Raw genomic sequence first — 15,951 nt, forward strand, 5'->3', positions numbered from 1 at the left:
CAGAGGCGGAAAAATACTTTGCAAATAAGAATTAGGCATTTAATTTAGGAACCAGTTCTAGCATCCCAACAATCTATTACATTCTTTCAAAATTGAGCTAAAAAAATAAAGCAAAAACAGCTATTAGACTTTTTTTTTTTTTTTTTTTTTTTTTTTCTGCAAAATTGTCTAAGAATTGACATTACCAGCTTCTGACATTTTAAATAATTCTAATTTTCAGAGGCTACAGGGAAAACCCTGTCTTGAATGAAGTAAATGTTATAACTCATGTCATGAAATCGGTCAGGTTTACAGGTCATTTTATGTCCAACATGTAATTTACAAATGTGTTTGTACACACACACACACTCTTTTTCACTATTCGCTACATGTAAATGTTTACATTTTAGGAGTTAAAAAACAATAAGAACGACAACAACAAAAAACACCTGAAATTAGTATAGGGCTTTGTGAACTTTGGAAGCTACTCCAGAACTGAGAGCTTTAAAAAAGAACTCAAATGTTTACTAACCTTCTAATTTCAGTGACCACTCAGAACATTCAGTGGCTGAGACAACTACAAACTCAGCCAGAGAAAGCAGAAACAAGCTTCTTCAACAAGCTAGTAACATTATGAGGAGAAGGGAAAACAGAACTTACTCCTAAATATGAACAAACTGAATAAACTCAAAACTCGGAGGGAAAGAGCGTAAGTATCCCTCACACTGGTACTACCTGACCTCTTCAACCAAATGAGCTCAGGGCAGCAAGATATGCTGGACCATACCACCCAGAGAAACTGAAAATCAACTGCATGAGGGACATTTACATGCTAATGTCCTCAGTGTCTGTCTTTTAGTATAGTTTATTCTGAATATCCTTCCTCATTCTTGCCTCTTCCTGGTTTTATCTCTCAGTTAGGAATTATTTACTTCAATTCCCAGTTGTCCTCTACACATTGTTCAGGTTGCATTTGTGCTAGTTATGTCTTCATATATGTATATATCTTTACATCAAAGAAGACAGATACCCAGAAAGAAAAGAATCAAAATGAAAAGGTAGGAGTTGCATTCTGCAGATTAAATATTTAGCATATTTAACAGAAATATTAAACGTCTAAAGCTAACACACAAGCTGATCATGCATATTTCCATCTTAATATACATGTACTACAACAGGGACTCTGAGGGAGGACCAAAGTGCATAAGACATTCAAAAGCCCAGGAAACATTTCCCAGAATTCAAATTACTGTCCTATAAATTATGGTTTTGTTTATCAGTAAAACTTAAAGTTTTAGTAGTTCTGTGAATAGTAGCCTACAGTAGATAGAATCACTGCTCAGTATTTATTGACATCCTAGGCAATTCAGGATAATTAGCCTCAAGGTAAATAATCTTTTAACTCCATTTAATTTTCCTAGGATACTCCATTTCTCAGAGAAGATATTCGTAACAGTCTTTGTTACTCTCATTCAGGATAGCAATTCTATGGTTAGGTTTTACTTTCAAGACATACAAAGCAAAATGTAGCCTAAGTGATGCATATATTTAATGACAATTTTAAGTAGTTTTCAGCTGTCTTGTTTGTTTGTTTTTTCCTTTTTTACCCAGTGTTTATTTTAAGCTTGAAAAAGAGCCCAAGTGCCTAAAGACTTATCCTTTTTTTTTTTTTTCTTTTTTTCTCCACCTGTACCAGATGGTCTTAAAAGAGCTATTACCTGAAAACCTAATCTAAGGATATAGGTAGGATAATGACAGTTTCCCTGCTACTAGTGTACATAAATACTTTTGTTTATTTATATCTCGGAAAGATACAAGCTTATTTGGAAATCTGGTTCTTAGCTGCTGCTGCACCTCTTCATGTATTGGTAAAGACTGCAGACTTCCCTAGCAAGTTCTTAAAACATCTATTGCAAGATAGATAAATTCATCTATTAAAAAATGAGTAATAAAGAAGTTATCCAGCTGTCTCTTGAAAGAGTTATCATCATCTAAATTGAGGTCTGTCTTTCTCACCCCCCAAAATGTATCACAACGTTAATTACTTTTGGGAACACTTCTAGATATTCACCAAAATTGATAGATGCATGTGAACTTACACTTGCATCATTTTAAATGGTGGGTTAAAAGGGACCACTGGATATCTTTAATTAGCAAAGTGAAAACTGGGAGGCATTTTCATTTTTACTTTGGGTTGTTCACACATGCTATTTATTCTTTTAATATATTCTGAAAAGTGCATTTAATCAATCTGCTTATCATGAATTCCAATCTCTTTCTAGCTATATTTAACCACAGTTAGTGGTATGTACTTACAGCTGTGCATATCTTCTAAACCTTTGTCTTGGTCCAGGTGGCCTGGCAGCTAATGGAAAATAACAGCCCCTAAAACTTGGGAGCATTTAGGTGCTTTGTCTGGACTGGAATCCAGAAGTCTGTGTTCATTTGCACTTCATAAGAAGCATAACTCTTTGTTTAGAGCAGAAAAAGGGAACTCTGGCCACTCTTTTAGAGGCAGGTGTCCTAATCACTTTTTCCAAACAATTGAACATCGCTTTCTTTTTTCCATTGCTTCTATCCTTTTGAATAAAGCACTAATTATGAAACTTAAATGTATGTATTGCTATTTTTTCTATTTCAGGGGAGCTCAGATCCTTGTTGTTCACCACTTGACATGCCCTAATCACCAGGTTAGCAGTAGAAGAGAGGCTCTTATTTATCTACTGGAATGGGGACTGGGTGGGAGGGAAAGAGAACATGAAGGAAAATAAGAAAAAATATTGGTTCTATGTTCCAAAGACTGCTATTATTATTATTATTATTATTATTATTATTATTATTATTATTGTTGTTGTTGTTGTTGTTATTATTATTATTATTATTATTGTTTATTTATTTATTTTTTTATCCAGCTAAGAGTTCAGTACAAATTAAAAGAACTATTTTGGTGCAGGGGTGGCAGCCAGAGTATCCTGATACTAACTTGTTGAATGAGTCATATTGTTGCACTTACTTTTTTTATTTTTTATTTTTTATTTTTTATTTTTTTCTGACTCACTGAATTTATCTTCTTTTTTCCTTCCCTCTGCTGTATCTTTATTAGAAGTAGTGGAAAGTCTCCTTTCTTTCCAATTCCCTTACTTCATATCATCATAGACTAATATCTGGTAGATAGACAGGCTTTCTAATGGGAGAACAATATGTGGTTCATTTGTTGAACACAAAAAAAATAAAAATTCCATTCCTTGGGAAATGCTGTAACTACTAGGAAATTGCATGAAAGATGGGTATGAACTCTCCTGCAGTTACACTGATAATAAAACAAGAATCTTATAATCTATTTTATTGGCTACCCAGTCCTGTAGGCCTATTGTGAGGAAGCCCATCAGAACACTACTGGAAGAGGGTTTAGATTAAGGAACTAATTTCAAGATGTCAGACAACCTTTGATATTAGGTTAAGTAGAAAGGAAAAAGATTACCTCTTTTCTGACATGCGTTCTGGACATGTTCATATTCTAGATGCCTTAAGAATATAAAATTCAAAGAGCAGGAATTTTAGATACTTCTAGACCTGAGTGGAAGCCGAGTGGGGGTTTTACAGGTTGCTTTTTTACACTTGTGCCTGAAGTGGGATCTCAGATGAAATGCAGTTGCCCAAGTCTTTTATTAGGCACCCAAGGCTTTAGTCAGATATGTCATGGCATATTTGAAGCAGGAGCTATTCTGAAATCTTCAGAAGTTTAGCTCCAGACACAAATCTTGATGTTTGCTCTCCTGACTTTTGATCTTTCCTTTTCAGTGTGGGAAGGAGAGATGGTAAAGCAAGCTGTGTATGGGAAATTAAAATTAGAACAAAAGCCTGTCCAAATTATGCAACAAGGATCATTATGCTATAAAATTGCTCTTCAAATGCGGTTGTCATTGAAAGATATTAAGATTTCAACAGTTATTTTCCTGATGAAGACTTAATTTCTTGCATAAAAAGGTTTTTAGGCTTAAAGCTGTGCCTACACAATTAGTATCCTTTGGTTTTTCAAATCAGTTTGAAGGGTACTAGCAGATTGGAATGTAACAGAAGTATTTTTCTTCATTACAGATCAGTTGTCCCAAACCACTTTCACAATTGTCTAAGAATTTAAATAATTTACAAATGTAACATATCGTTAGCTACAATGATCACTATATCATTTTGCTATACAGTCTTAGGAAACAGCCTCACTGCAGGCTTGAGGCTCATGTTGTTGAATCTACAGTAGTGTTCAAGGTGGATAAAGCTGTAACTAAATTTCATCTGCAAATTCAAAGGATTGGAATACAGCAGAGAACAGAAGCTACAGGTTCCCTTTTTTAACCCCATTCTCTTTCTGCCATGGAATGGGGTATTTGTGCATGCAGCGAGGCAGAAATAAGTTATTTTAACATACCACAGTGTTTGAAGAAACAAATTCTGTAAATAATATTCTTGATGTTGCCACTGTTACTGAGGTTCGTATGGTGCATAGGTAGGTACATGTCACTGGAGGGCTCTGTAGTGCATATCTGTAATCAAAACACACCCTTTGACCTAGAAACAACCTGATGTGGAGTTTCAAACAGACTTACTTTGAAGAGCAAACACGGACTTTTCTTCCTCAGTTTCCCCCCTAGTCATTCCATGTGCATCCCTTACATAGCCAGTTGTTTGTTTTAGGGTTGTTATATCCCAGTGTCTGGGATGGGAAATCTGGACCCTGTCCTTCTACTGTGTGGTGCTGGGCTGCTCTTAAACCTCCATCTGTAAAATGCTCTCTCTACTAAATGTTTAAAGGTGAGTAGATAAGCATATTGTGTGTTTACTTAATATATTCCCCCTACTCATGTTCCATTCTTTTCATCTCTGGCATTTTTTTAGTCTGATTTCTTTATACAAATCCACTTTTTTTTTTTTTTTTCTTTTTTCCTCCTCAGGTAGACAAGATAATTCTGTATGAACAAGAATATTTTTATTTTCATTACTTCATTATTTTCCCTTCTCTTTCCTTTTAAACATTTATTTGTGCCTTCTGGACTTAGCTAGCATTTTAGCCTACTTATGCTAGATGCTACACAAATCCAGTAAGAGACAGGACATACTAAGAAAACCCTGGAGTCCAAATGAAGAAGGCAACATGTATTCACATAGAAAAGGCACAGATCAATAAGATGGCTTGTCTAGGACAGTCAATAGCTAAGCTAAAAACAGAATCCAGGTCTCTTGAAATTCAATCCCACTCACCACCCACTGACCTATGCAACCTACTTTTTATAACGTACCAGTAATTCAAACTGGGTAAAAACAGTGGTACTGTGTGACTTAGACATACGTTTCTTCTATAGGGCCTCATCCTATTATGTTTGTAACAGACAAAGACTTCTAATGGTTGTTGAGTCCAGCTCATATTGTAGAGCATACCTTCAAATAATTTAGCCAACACAAGTACATTTTCACAAGTCAGGACTGGTTAGTAAGTATAATGGAGAAAAATCCAGACAGACCTCAATTTAGATGGTGGTAGCTGTTTTAAGAGACAGCAGGATAACTTCTTTATCTCTCATTTTTGGATCTGAATAGTTTACTGACAAACTTTTAGAGAAAATCAGTATTTTTTTCTCAAAAAAAAAAAAATAAATCAGAGTTTTTAAACAGAAATTCTGTTATCTAAGCAGAGCACTAAAAGCACACAGCATTATTGTAGGTGGCAGTAGTGAGGTCACATTTGTTACTCTTATTATCATTACAGTTACTTTTATAAATAGCACTGATATGTCACTGTCATAAAGGTTATATGTGAATGAAGTTACAAGTAGTCTTATTGCCTACAAAGCCACAATACTGAAACCTCTTACACATATAGATACCTTTCTATTATTTGTGGGTGGATCTTAATCCCTTTTTACAGACTAAGCATGTTACGAGTGCAGAGGAGCTCAGGTCTCCTTTCCGTGTGCAAGTATTGGAACAGGATCTCTACAGGCTACAGCATGGGTATGCCTGGTGTGGTCCTGTGTAACCCAGCCTGGGGGATAGGATTTATGGCTTCAAAGCAATCCCAATGGACTACAGCTATGCAGCTTCCCTAGCTCATAACCATGTATGTGTGAACTTCCAGGCTTTTGAAAATGTCTTCACTTCACAGCTAAGTGTTCAATGGTTAGTAGTTTCATCTCTGCATCTCACTCTGTGTTCTTCTAGCTTTATTACTTAAGTACTCTATTATGTATGTTTTAACTACTGTCTCATTTCTCATCAACTTAGATAACTGAAAACTAATCATAGTTAATATTAATGCAGTCAACAGCCTCACTTAAGCATAAAAACTCAAAATTCCAGGTAGTAAAACTATTAATTTTGCAGGATCAATTCATTGATTATTTTCAATTATTTTAGAAGAAAACTTAAAAGATGAATGAAATACACTAAATGCACTGAGAATGAGAACTAAAGAGAAGGCAGCAATTCAGAAGAAAAAAACGTAAAGTTACTTCAGACACCTAACAAAAGTGGTAAATACGAACCTACTGCTCTATACTTAAATTTTCTCTGTTCTTTTTGGTGTCTGGAACTTTGCACTGTTTTTCATTTGACATTTCCAAAAATCTCCATTTTCCAAATTCCCATAATGAACATATTTTTCCCAGTTTTACACTACTAGGCAAACTAGTTCTAATTAATTACACCTAACTGTTTTTACATGTAAGTTATTTACATGACATTTTAAAATGTATTTTGATTTTAGAAGTTTGCTTCTAAAAATACACAAAATCAGCACTCATTTAGGAAATGTTGAAGTTCATCCATTATTTTTTTTTGGTCTCATGACTACGTTATGTTTAGATTCTTACTGCACCTGAAATAAATTACCTGCCTTCCACTTGAAGGTGTCAAGACGTGTCAAGATCTTTTGCTGTTCCACCTCCAGTGAAAGGCTGTCAAGGTAAAAATGCTACATGTCATTTTAGCTTCCCACGCTCCATCCAATTTTAATTTACTCTTAAATTGCTACAATATTTTGTGAGTACCTTATGTTTTTCAAGTAAACGTTTACAATCCATTTTTCCTTCAACAATAAAAAATAAAGGAATGCAGCAAAATAATAAAAAAAAAAAAGATGCACCTTTAAGATTGTGGTATTTGTAACTATTTTTGTCAGAAAGGAAAAGTAAAAAAGAAAAATTTCAAATAGAAATAGACTATAAATTGCACATAGTGTCAGAGAAAATTTATCCAGTGGAAGAATGGGTTCCATCAGTTCCAGTGTCACAGCTGCCAGACTGATCTTCCCCTTTTCCCTTTACCAGTCAGATATTTTTTTAAATAGCCTACATCCTGTAACCCCCTGGAAAGCAAAACTTCCCTCCTTCATGTTTTAGAAGAAACAAACTTATTTGCATATTATCATGCAAGCATATTATTTCTTCTATTTGTTTTCCATCTTTCATAAATATTTAAGCTCTCAAAATAGGCAAATAGGCAAACAAAATTACTGGAATGTGAATAAGCTCTTGTTTCAGTAGTTTCTGCATCCATTTACTTGTAGTTTTATGAGATAATTTCAGGTAGCTACAGAGATACTTAACTCTCTCCATTGACTGTGCACAAAAATATCCGTTTCAAAACCTGCAAAGATCAAACAATTCCTACGTTTGTTTTGTTAGCTGCAGAAAAACCACCACCTCTGATGCTGATTTCCTGCTTGAAAAACCGTAAGCTAATTGCAGAACAAAAGCTACATTTTGAGAGATCCTCCGCTTAGAGCAGTTACTGTGTTAAAACCTATCTGATGCAGAATGGGTTGCAAGTCTTTTGCACGTTCTGTGAAGAAGATAATCTGCTTGTCGTTCGTATGCTGTTAATGCTGCTGGATGTGATGATATAGCATGAAGTAAAGCAAGCTCCATCCTTTAGTGTTAAATCTTTCACTTTCAACTGCTCCGAAGAGCATTTGGGTAAAGAGTAGGCAGCTGCTTTTTTTCAGTCAACTGTCATTTTTACCAACTCACTTTCCACCTGCTGATTTTTGAAAAGTTAAAATCCTTCCCACTCTGTTTGAGTCAGTTACCAAGGTTCAAACACATGGTGCCAGGATAACTGCTTGTACGTGACTGACATGAAAAAAAGCGATGTGCAGAGAGCAACAGGTAACTTGTGGTATTTAGCAGATTTCATTTATTATTTACTTATTGTTGGGTGATGACTCCTTGTTACTTATTCAATTTTCAAAGCCAAATCTTCATCGTATTTAATGTCCAAATTAAACATTTTTTTCCTTAATGAAAATGATGAAGATTAATTAATGAAAATAGCTCAGACTTTAACATCTAAAAAATAAATTCTCAGAAGACTGCTTTGTTATCTTAGGTATGCAGTTTTTAACAGTATTTAGGCTATGCAGTGTTCATTGCTCCCATGTCTATGTGAAATTGGTGAGAATATCATTTCTGAGATATGATAGGATGCCCTTAAACGCAGGCCTTCTAACCATCCACTTTAAAAGGCTCTGAATGTAATCCCCAGGAATTTTCCTTCATGCTGGGGCTGGAAGTCAGTTGTGTTGCTTTTCCACTAGCCCCTCCTCTTCTATGTGTGTTTGCAGCTTTCCTGTGTGTCAAAGGGTTGAGCACAGGAAACCAACTAGAAGTAGCTCCACAGCTTGCTGTCCCTGATTTCATATCCTTCTGCACTTCACATGCTGCACCTAGGAAATACAATACCAGGGTGAGGACCAAGACTGCTTCAAAGGAGAGCCAGTTGAGGGACAGGATAGAAAGATAAGGTGCACACAGGAGAGAAAAAAAGGGCTTACAGGGCTTCAGGTGCTGAAAATGATCTTGAAGGCAACCTAACCATCCTGAGTAGTCAGAATGTTACAGCCCAGCTTCTACCGCTAAGACCTGGGCTGCTAATTTAAACAGATCTCACAGAATTGACTGGAAAAGTACTTAATAAATAAAAAAGGGGCTGCGACTTTTTATGAGCTCTTTGAATTTAAATGCCATTTTGACAGATTCAGATCAAAATATCTAGGACCTGATGCACAGCAGTAGTTAGCACTACGAATAATCAATGTAGTCACTAACGGGCACCCCCCAGAGATCTGGATTTACAAACCAAGTGTACAGAAAACTGAAATACCCAGAGTGACTGGCACTTTTGGAAACAAAGTGCAGATAAAGATTTAAAGTTTTCAATACTGTGATTTCATCCACTTAAGGATTTTTGAAACTTTTTGGTGTGGATATGCAAACACTTTTAATCCATTATGATCAGCACTCTTGCTTATTTTTCTCTTTTTTATTATGATACTAATTAACTTGTAATCAACAGCAACTCAATTAAAATCCTTGTGGCTTTGTAATATTCAAAGTGATATAAGATAGAATAAAATGCCATCTAAATGTCTTTCTTTACATATACATATATATGTTCATACACGCATTTATTAGCATTTCACTTTAAGCTAAACAAGATTCAAAAAATATCAGTGAAACACCTGTAGACTTTAGTATCGTATAACTATGTCAGGGGAGCAGATGGGTTTATATAGAAGACTGATTCTTCAGTTTTATGTCAGATTTTTAAAAGATAAATACAGTAATGTGTTTATACTCTCAGCCATCTAAGCATAAATAGGTAGGAGAGCTATAAGAGAATGTACAGACCAGGTTTAACTGCAAATAAATACAGCACAGTAATAATGACACAGTGGCTTTATCATGTCATACCTGTGAAGTGCATATCCTTATTTTGTTAGTCTTGTAGAAAGAAATTTTAATGTACTTACATTAAATTCCTGTATAGGTGAGCAGACTTGCTCACATTGAACAGAATGACAGAACATTGAACAGAAGTCTCAAACATTAAAATTTAATGAGGTGAATACAGAGAGATAACAGGGACAGTATAAGGCAGTAAGTCAACACATTTTATTTGTATTTCAGTTTTTCTTTTGAATTATCTAGATTATCAACTGATTTCCTTAAATACAGGTAAGTGTTTACACTGTCCTTGCTTATGTGTCTCTTCAGTAGCATTTCATAATAAATGTTACCTGCTAGAAACTATAAAGCACTGAATAACTGAAAGGAAAACAAATTTCAATACAATCAGGAATCTCATTCAAATCTCTGTATAGTTGTGTCATTTGATGTATGGGTGTTGTTTCTCTGCACAGAAATTTATTTCTCTTTCATGTTCCCTCAGGGCCAGATTTCAGGACGGGGTGGAATTTCCACCCAGCAGCATTTCTCTGAAACCCCTGTCAGGTTTTGAATCTCTTCTTTTCTGCTGGTAATGGAATCCCATACTCAGCCAGTCGATACTAATGATTTTACTTGCCTCCAGCACAGCTTATGACTAAGTGAAAAACCCTCTCTTCTATCTCACTACCTCCAACCCTGCTGAACCACAAGTCTAACAAGATAACCAAGCCTTTTCCTTCTCAGGACTTCTCAGTGGAGCTAATTATGCACAAAGACATAAACACTTCCTTTGAGAGGTAGCAATAATGTAATCACATCCATCTGTGTGTTCAGGAGCTGTAACTGCAGCGCAAGTGTGTATCCAAGCTGGCAGTGAGTTACTCCCAACTTTTTTACAACCTAGGGCCTGGAGGAGTAGAAGACGATAAACGTTTTAAAAATCTGGATAAATTCTAATAATTATTAATGTTATAAATTGCACAACGCCACCCAGTGTTGTCTGAGTATAAAAGACTACTCTCAGAAATGCATTCATTTCAGGTCATGTCTGAGAAATTTCCAATATGAGAATTCTTGTTCTGCAAAAGTTTAACCAAGAAGAAAGCTCACCTTTTTGTTGTTGTTGTTGTTGTGCAACCCCAGTTCTACCCAAGGGATCATTCTATTGTGGGTGTCATTTCTCACGTCCATGAGCTTGGAAAGTTTTTCAAGAACTTCTTGAAGTATTGAATTGCACCGAAGATTGAGTTGCTCCTACTGAACAGCAGTTTGGGCATTATTGCCCTTACCTAATTCACGTTGGACTTTTTAGTTAGATTAGTAAATATATATTTTCCTGATTTTTTTTCCAATTGATTTTCCTTGTAATTTCCCAGAAACTGTTCCTTAAATGTTTAAGCTGTCTGGTTCCATTTATTTGTGTGTGAGAGCACCATGCAGTGAATGACATGTACTCTAAATGCCTTCACTACCTGAGACTCCTGCATCACTGTAAATACTCTGTAAATCCTTTACTTTGCATGTCTAAAGGGATGCAATGCTGCACATCACAGGTGTGTTGATAGATTTTTTACTCCAATTCATTTCTTCCAAGTCCAAGAGTCAGTTTGGAAAGAAATTTCATCAGTTTTGCTCAATGTGGCATGGCCAACACAGCTGAGGCATCTGTTGCCTACACTGCTTGTCCAACTTTGCTCCTTACCCTTTCACTAAGCTGAAGATGAGGTGAAGACATAATCTTCCAACAGGACAAGCTATTCTCTCCATCCAATGATGTGGACGAGTCTTGAGAAGAACAAAGCAGTCTTGTATCTTACCGGTCACATGCCACTTAGACCAAAATCATGAAAATATTGACAAAATTAATAAGATTATTTTCTTTGTGCAACCACTGTATTGCAAAACATCACTTCTAATCCATCCAATGGGGTGTATGTGCTTTCTAGAAAAACAAGCATTTAAGCTACTACTGTAAATAACTCATTTCTTTCAGTAAAACAGGAGTTGTTATTCCCCTGGCAATATATACTAAGCACCTTTAAAACAGTAATACAAAACAGACATCAGAACTAAGAAAAATATACTAGAAACTTACTTCTTTACATTTTTATTTTTACGCTTTTTGTCATTATATGTTGATTCTTATCTACAGACTAAATAATTTGTAAACATGGATCATGACAGAATACAAAATTAAACATGTGGCAATATCTAGGAATAATTTCAAAAAACAATTAAAAATCAGTGCTTCTATTTGTTCCACAATTGCAATGCAATTAATCATAGCTATATATCAACCTATTTTTAATATATCAAATGCATAGTATATGAGATTAAGAACTAGGTCAAACACCAACAGATGATGTTATGCTACATAGAAAACATCATATGCCTGACTAGATACTCTTTGTAACTGAATTTTCTAAAGAGTCTACAGGAATTAAGTGCCTAATGGCCACTTCATACTTCATTTTGAAATGAGCCTTGTTGTTTACCCTTTGCATTATGCTAAGACTATTTTGGTTAAGAGGAACTGTCATGTCAAATTCTCTCTTACTATACTGTGTGATTGAATAAACTTGTGTGCTTGCTTCTCTACTAGAGAAAGCATTTCTAAAATCAAGGATGTAGGTCCAGGTTCATAAAAACATTTTGCATTTTAAGCCATTTAGAATTTTTCAGTTCTTAAAAACTTGCCACATAGTAAGTTTTCAGAGAGGCCATTTTTACATAAAATAGAGATATAAGGATGGATATAGAAAGATTTAACTAGATTCAATAGAGAAGAATGTTGTTTAGTAGTAACTTCAAGAAAAGAAAAATCAATTAATCCAGTATTAAATGGTTTGAGTTATCAACTGTAAAATGACCTCATTAAGATGATATGACTAAAAGTGATCATTCTCATGTCAACCATCCATTTAATTAATATGTTCTCTTATTTACTAAACCACATGGTGTTTCTAGTATTTTTAATCCAATTCATTAAAATGGTAGACCTGCTCAACTGTTTTTATATATATTTTTCATCTTAAAACAAACAAACAAACAAACAAACAAACAAAAAACCAGATATTGCCTACATTCAATATATGAACAATGTTGTTGTTGTTTTTTTCTTTTTTTTTTTTTTTTCCAGTTAAAAATAAAAATTGAATTCAGATAAGTAACAAATGTTCATGCTTTGGTAACTGTTATACACAACAACTTTTAACCAGAGCAAAAACACCTCACAGACAAGTCTCATAAATTTTGAATTTCTACTGCTTTTAAGATGTAATCAGTCAGTTTCATTTAATAGCTGAATATTTCTCTTTACATAGCAGTCCCTGACCATTTTGCCATATGTTACAGTTTCCTTTTTAATAGCTCTTTCTCTAATGGCTTTTGACATTTCTTTACAGAACTTTTTGTTCTTTTCCTCCCTTCCCATTTTAGTTCCAACACGTACTCATGCTGTAAATGGAAGGTCTACTTAAGATCTCTTCTGAGCCTGAGGATATTTATTCCTGTTTGGGTCAATGCTGAGTAACAGAGCTTCTTTAATCAATCACTGCAAAGCTCAGAAACACTGCTGATTGCATCTGAAACTCTATGCACTTATCTATAGTAATCTCTGAAAATTGCTTCTTTAAAGTTATTACTCCTTTGCACTGCTGCTGAAAGGGACATAGTGGAGGTTGCCTATTGAATAAGTAATTAAATATTGAATACTATGCAACTTAGGCTCTTACTAAAATGGGTACTTTTTTCTGTGACAAATATATACATTAATTTTTTTCTTCTGAAGGTGAAAGTAGATCAAAATAGGAAGATAATGTTCTTGTCTTTGTTTTTGACATTGTGTAAGAAAATAATATTCATGCCTGTGCACTCACATGCATCCAGCAAAAGATGCACCCAACTGGTTACACTGTTCCACCAAGAGCTGGGTAGAGGTCCACATCCCTGGTCTTTCATGTGGATGCTTGTATATAATATCGGTGCAGAAATCAGGATGCCCTAGATAGTAGGTCAACCTAGATAGTAGGATAGAGTGTAAGGCTGATTTTTTAGTTGAAAATTTCAATTACAAGCATTACTTATATGCATAGGTGGATCAGTTTAAAGTAACCAGTGAATCATGGAAATTACAAAGTAAAGAATTTTTTAGGCATGGACTGAGGAAGAAGGCTGCAGTTTCCCATTAGGCACACATGGCATACCACCTCACAGCAGAAAGGCCATGTAGTTTCTTCCTACTCCTCTGCTGTGATGTTGTTTCCTTCTCTAAAGAGTATATCATTTCCTTTGTTTAGATCGCAAGGGACACATTTGTGAATTAAAAGACAGCAATTAAATTACTACTCTGACAGGAGAAGGAGAGCATGACAAAAAAAAACTGAAACAAAAGCAACATTTTTAATAGGAAAAAATGTGCATTAGGTGAACCAATGCCTGGGAACTCTTTCAGTAAGAAATGTGCTTTTGTATTCCATACTCAGTGATGGATGCAGCACAAAACTTTACTCCACAACTAGGTTGTTCAATGACTTTAATATACTTCTCAATTGTACAATTTCTTTACAAAATGTCTAGTCTTACTCATCAGGTGCCATACAACGTGAAAAGTAGAGTCTATCTGTTAAAGAAATGTGAATTTTCAATGACACTTGCCTTACTGGATATATTTTCCCTTTATAGGAAGGCTTGTCTGCAGTTTTACATAGAATAAGAGGGAAATAACTTTTCATCCCATGGATATACTATTTAAAGTACAGGTGTTATTCCTATACACAAAAGCCTGGATTGAGAATGGGACTTCAGGTGATACTCAGGATTTTAAAAACACATTTAGAATTCATGTTTCACTATCTACTTGCTTTAAGTTTTTCCCCAACTTCATACCAGAAACAAGCACTTTATAAAGCATAAACCTAGGCTATAACTGAGCTAAAAACTTGTCACAATGTTGACAGCATACAGTATTTACAATTGAGTTAGGTTAGGTTAGTTAATTAACTAATTTGAAATCACTCCGTCATATGTGCCTTTTTTGGACTCAATATAAGGCCATAGTTGAGTTAGCAAGCAAGCTGGTGAGCGATATTTAAACTGACAGAATAAAAAAGATCACAGCACTGATTCATCCTTAAGAAGTCATTCCCAGTTTCTTTAATGAAGGTAACTTGAAGTGCTACATTTACTGCTCACTGTTCAACACCAGGTAGAGCTGAATATGGACACTTATGTCTTACGTGATAGTTATGAGAAGCAAATGCAAAAAGATATGTAATTGTTTGATTATAATTAACCCATCTGCTAAAATTTCCAGTTACTTTTTATAATCTTTTAACTTCACTTTGAAGGAGCAGTAGGAAAAGCAGAATGATTCCCTTAGTGAAACTGTATGGCAGGTGAGCATAATAGAATGTCATAACATGAAGTTCATTAACATACAAGTTCTAGCTTAAACCCATGACTTCAATAAACATCTGAGAGAAAACACTTCTCAAAGGCACCTGTGCAAGCTGCAGCACCTTCGAGTGCGAGAAAAGTTCAGGTCTGACTGTTCAGGAATTCTGACTAAATAGAAACTCCTTGCACATTACTGAGAAAGAAAGTTAAAGAAACTGGTAGCTGGTGATGAGATTAATACTCTCTTTTTTTTGTCAAGTTTTACAAAATCAGTACCTGACAGGCATGAAGATTTCCCAGAAGCACACTTTAAAAATATGTATAATTTCTCAGATTTTAATAGCTCTTATATGAGCTATGTCAAAATCAAAGCAGATCATTGAAGGACAGGGTAAAATGACAGCTTAAAAACAATATTCCTGCCTTTTTTTAAAAAAAAAAAACATCTTGTCAGTGTTGTTATCCTTATAAATTTCTATTATCTCCTGTGTAAAAATAGTGTATGCCAATGATTTAGGCTGAAATTTTTCATGCTGCTGTTTGCCACTGGCTGGATATTTCTGTAGATTTCAGCTGCTTTAATGGAACCATTGCCTATAGTAAAATTAAAAGCAAGTACACTGTATTGTCTGAGCTTAATGACAATCTCATGGGATCAACCTGTAAACCATACTATGGGACAAATAATCAGTCATGCCTTGTTAAGTTCACCATGATGATGGTGTGGATTTGCCTGCACTGATTAAAATTTGTTTCATTTGATAACTTTGTAATGAATACAGTTACTTTTACCACACATGTATTCACAGTTGAATTCTTTTCACCAAGCAGTGGTCACACTTTTGGTGTCCAACAC

This window comes from Anas platyrhynchos, chromosome 5 (genome assembly GCF_047663525.1).
Source record: "Anas platyrhynchos isolate ZD024472 breed Pekin duck chromosome 5, IASCAAS_PekinDuck_T2T, whole genome shotgun sequence".
NCBI classification, from domain to species: Eukaryota; Metazoa; Chordata; class Aves; order Anseriformes; family Anatidae; genus Anas; species Anas platyrhynchos.